The 5,000-nt window shown below is 55.5% G+C and overlaps 2 non-coding genes across 2 annotated transcripts; both read left to right on the top strand.

Moving 5' to 3' along the window:
- Positions 1–2,470: 2,470 nt before the first annotated feature.
- Positions 2,471–4,382, top strand: LOC124749544. The gene has a single exon (XR_007011894.1). It is a non-coding gene; the product is annotated as a small subunit ribosomal RNA (ribosomal RNA).
- Positions 4,383–4,733: 351 nt separating this feature from the next.
- LOC124749556 lies at positions 4,734–4,888 on the top strand. Its single transcript, XR_007011897.1, has one exon. It is a non-coding gene; the product is annotated as a 5.8S ribosomal RNA (ribosomal RNA).
- The last annotated feature ends 112 nt before the right edge of the window (positions 4,889–5,000 follow it).

Raw genomic sequence — 5,000 nt, 5'->3', positions numbered from 1 at the left:
CCGCCCCCGCCCCCCCCCCCCCCTACACCTTTCCGTACAACAACGTGTAACCTAACCTAACCTAACCTAACCTATGTTGTACCTTAACCTAACCTATGTTGTACCTTAACCTAACCTATGTTGTACCTTAACCTAACCTATGTTGTACCTTAACCTAACCTATGTTGTACCTTAACCTAACCTATGTTGTACCTTAACCTAACCTATGTTGTACCTTAACCTAACCTATGTTGTACCTTAACCTAACCCATGTTGTACCTTAACCTAACCCATGTTGTACCTTAACCTAACCCATGTTGTACCTTAACCTAACCCATGTTGTACCTTAACCTAACCCATGTTGTACCTTAACCTAACCCATGTTGTGCCTCAACCTAACCCATGTTGTGCCTCAACCTAACCCATGTTGTGCCTCAACCTAACCCATGTTGTGCCTTAACCTAACCCATGTTGTGCCTCAACCTAACCCATGTTGTGCCTTAACCTAACCCATGTTGTGCCTTAACCTAACCCATGTTGTGCCTTAACCTAACCCATGTTGTGCCTTAACCTAACCCATGTTGTGCCTTAACCTAACCCATGTTGTGCCTTAACCTAACCCATGTTGTGCCTTAACCTAACCCATGTTGTGCCTTAACCTAACCCATGTTGTCGCCTTAACGTAACCCACGTTGTCGCCTAAACCTGCTCTGTAATTGTTATACGACTCGTTCAATTACTGTAGTGTTGCCCACCCGCAACCCTCGCAATATAGTTCGCTACTCGCACTGCCCGCACCCCTGTGTATCGCTTCATGTTAAACACCTTGCAAGTCTTGCTCACTTTCCACATGCTCCTGCTGTACACTGTAATGTGGATGGCAGCAGGACGTACATGCCGCCCCTCCCCACGTCCCCACCTTGCCCCCTGCCTTCGCAAGCTGGTTGGTGAGAAGTTTGCATGTTCAATGCCCTTCGCATGCGACGTACTCAGGCTACGTTGTGGTGCGGCCTGTGTCAACTGTCCGCTGATGTCGTACGCGTGAACCACAATCTGTACTGCACATTCGTCCTTATGTACTGAATGATACATCGTGGCACATGTGTGACCGCACAACGACTGCGCCCAAAAACGGCGGACCATACAGTGCAAATATTGTGCACGCAGCTACGTGTCGTCTCCCTATGAGAGCTGGATTGCAGTGTGGTACGCCATAGAGACGTGTGGGAGGAACGGACGCCGTGGATGGCGATCAGCATGAGCTGTCTGTTGATGTATTCGGACCTAGTCGTCTCTCCTCACACACCGTGATGGCATGGTGCACCGCGTTCCATATCTGCGACATGCTACAGAGGCCGGTTGACAGTCGTTCGAGCAATGGACATCGCATACGTACGGGGGCCACCTTCCACGTATTGTCTAGGCGTGCACATTTTGTTGCGTGTATGTGGGCAGACGTAGTGTGGCGTGACACCTGACACAGGCATGCAATAATCGTTGAAGTTGCAAATGGCGATGGACGCCTGCGTTTTCTGGTGAAGTTACGCAAATGAACAAATGGTAACCTGTTGTGGTGCGGTTGTTCTCGCTAGGGGTGAATCGGTGATGGCGACGATAGGTTGAGGTACTAACCGGTTGTTCCAGCGATACCCACCATGCCGACGAAACTGAACGGCATCTGGGTGTGAAGCGATACGCGGCGGTGGCTGGGTGGGACCGTCCCCGGCCGGTGAGGGGGCGCCTCCCGGCGTGCTGGCCGCGCGGTGCGTGGGCGCACGCGCTACAGCCGGCTGGTGGGGGCGGCCAGTGGCAGGCGCGCCGGCCGACGGACGCGGCAGGCGTCGCAGCTGCGCGCCGGCGCACCCTGCGCGCGGCGCCGTGCGGCCAAAGTAGGTCCTCGCGGGCCCGGTGCGAAGCGCGGTGGACATCTTCAGTGTGCTGGTCCGATTGAGGACTGTGTGCGTTGAGGATGCGCCGCCGCCCGGCGCTCGGCGCCGCGACGCCGTCTGCTGCTCGGTCGCCCCAGCGGTTCTCGCTGGTGGTTTGTATCGCAGCTGTGCGGATGTGTTGGCGCGTGCGCTGTGCTGGGAGAGTTCGCTTCGGCACCCAAGTGGGGCTTTTGTCCTTCTGTGGCGCTGGCGTTGGAGCTGCCGGTCACCGTAGGTGGCGCGTGTTGTCTCCCGCCGGCAATGCCACGACAGCACGCTCCCGGGCCTCTGTCGGCAGCGGCAAGCTCAGTTGGGAGCACGGGTGGTCGCACCGAAAGCGTCTACTCGCCTAACTCCGGGCGATTGCGCCTCTCTCGAACCCGACCAAGTACTTGGGACGGCGCTGCGCGCCGCCGGGACCTGAGAGGGTTTCGAGGTGTATTGTGCAGGGGAGCTCAGCCTCCTCCTGTTTGCAGAATGATTGAGCGGACGCTTGCGTGTTCGCGCGGGCCCCCCGGGACACACTCCCGGGCGGCCGGCTGCTCAGCTCTAGTTGACGCAGCTCCCTGGTTGATCCTGCCAGTAGTCATATGCTTGTCTCAAAGATTAAGCCATGCATGTCTCAGTACAAGCCGCATTAAGGTGAAACCGCGAATGGCTCATTAAATCAGTTATGGTTCCTTAGATCGTACCCACGTTACTTGGATAACTGTGGTAATTCTAGAGCTAATACATGCAAACAGAGTCCCGACCAGAGATGGAAGGGACGCTTTTATTAGATCAAAACCAATCGGTCGGCTCGTCCGGTCCGTTTGCCTTGGTGACTCTGAATAACTTTGGGCTGATCGCACGGTCCTCGTACCGGCGACGCATCTTTCAAATGTCTGCCTTATCAACTGTCGATGGTAGGTTCTGCGCCTACCATGGTTGTAACGGGTAACGGGGAATCAGGGTTCGATTCCGGAGAGGGAGCCTGAGAAACGGCTACCACATCCAAGGAAGGCAGCAGGCGCGCAAATTACCCACTCCCGGCACGGGGAGGTAGTGACGAAAAATAACGATACGGGACTCATCCGAGGCCCCGTAATCGGAATGAGTACACTTTAAATCCTTTAACGAGTATCTATTGGAGGGCAAGTCTGGTGCCAGCAGCCGCGGTAATTCCAGCTCCAATAGCGTATATTAAAGTTGTTGCGGTTAAAAAGCTCGTAGTTGGATTTGTGTCCCACGCTGTTGGTTCACCGCCCGTCGGTGTTTAACTGGCATGTATCGTGGGACGTCCTGCCGGTGGGGCGAGCTGAAGGCGTGCGACCGCCTCGTGCGTGCTCGTGCGTCCCGAGGCGGACCCCGTTGAAATCCTACCAGGGTGCTCTTTATTGAGTGTCTCGGTGGGCCGGCACGTTTACTTTGAACAAATTAGAGTGCTTAAAGCAGGCAAGCCCGCCTGAATACTGTGTGCATGGAATAATGGAATAGGACCTCGGTTCTATTTTGTTGGTTTTCGGAACCCGAGGTAATGATTAATAGGGACAGGCGGGGGCATTCGTATTGCGACGTTAGAGGTGAAATTCTTGGATCGTCGCAAGACGAACAGAAGCGAAAGCATTTGCCAAGTATGTTTTCATTAATCAAGAACGAAAGTTAGAGGTTCGAAGGCGATCAGATACCGCCCTAGTTCTAACCATAAACGATGCCAGCCAGCGATCCGCCGCAGTTCCTCCGATGACTCGGCGGGCAGCCTCCGGGAAACCAAAGCTTTTGGGTTCCGGGGGAAGTATGGTTGCAAAGCTGAAACTTAAAGGAATTGACGGAAGGGCACCACCAGGAGTGGAGCCTGCGGCTTAATTTGACTCAACACGGGAAACCTCACCAGGCCCGGACACCGGAAGGATTGACAGATTGATAGCTCTTTCTTGATTCGGTGGGTGGTGGTGCATGGCCGTTCTTAGTTGGTGGAGCGATTTGTCTGGTTAATTCCGATAACGAACGAGACTCTAGGCCTGCTAACTAGTCGCGTGACATCCTTCGTGCTGTCAGCGATTACTTTTCTTCTTAGAGGGACAGGCGGCTTCTAGCCGCACGAGATTGAGCAATAACAGGTCTGTGATGCCCTTAGATGTTCTGGGGCCGCACGCGCGCTACACTGAAGGAATCAGCGTGTCTTCCTAGGCCGAAAGGTCGGGGTAACCCGCTGAACCTCCTTCGTGCTAGGGATTGGGGCTTGCAATTGTTCCCCATGAACGAGGAATTCCCAGTAAGCGCGAGTCATAAGCTCGCGTTGATTACGTCCCTGCCCTTTGTACACACCGCCCGTCGCTACTACCGATTGAATGATTTAGTGAGGTCTTCGGACTGGTACGCGGCATTGACTCTGTCGTTGCCGATGCTACCGGAAAGATGACCAAACTTGATCATTTAGGAGGAAGTAAAAGTCGTAACAAGGTTTCCGTAGGTGAACCTGCGGAAGGATCATTACCGACTAGACTGCATGTCTTTCGATGTGCGTGTCGTGTCGCGCAACACGCTACCTGTACGGCTCGCCGTAGCCGTGCGCCGCGTGCGGAACCACGCGTGCCTCTCAAAACTAGCGGCAATGTTGTGTGGTACGAGCGCTGAAGCGCTGGAGCGGCTGGCCTGCGGCACCTGGCGCCTGGCGCCGGTTTTGAATGACTTTCGCCCGAGTGCCTGTCCGCTCCGGTGTGGAGCCGTACGACGCCCGTCGGCCGTGAGGCCGTTGGACACAGAACGCTGGAACAGGGGCCGCCACACGCCTCACTCCCGCCTATGCGACCGTCTCGAAAGAGACGGCGGAAACTGAGAAAAGATCACCCAGGACGGTGGATCACTCGGCTCGTGGGTCGATGAAGAACGCAGCAAATTGCGCGTCGACATGTGAACTGCAGGACACATGAACATCGACGTTTCGAACGCACATTGCGGTCCATGGATTCCGTTCCCGGGCCACGTCTGGCTGAGGGTCGGCTACGTATACTGAAGCGCGCGGCGTTTGCCCCGCTTCGCAGACCTGGGAGTGTCGCGGCCGCCTGTGGGGCCGGCCGCGTCTCCTCAAACGTGCGATGCGCGCCCGTCGCC

The sequence above is a fragment of the Schistocerca piceifrons genome, unplaced genomic scaffold, assembly GCF_021461385.2.
Source record: "Schistocerca piceifrons isolate TAMUIC-IGC-003096 unplaced genomic scaffold, iqSchPice1.1 HiC_scaffold_439, whole genome shotgun sequence".
Lineage (NCBI taxonomy): Eukaryota > Metazoa > Arthropoda > Insecta > Orthoptera > Acrididae > Schistocerca > Schistocerca piceifrons.
This window is presented reverse-complemented; position numbering and strand designations above follow the sequence as displayed.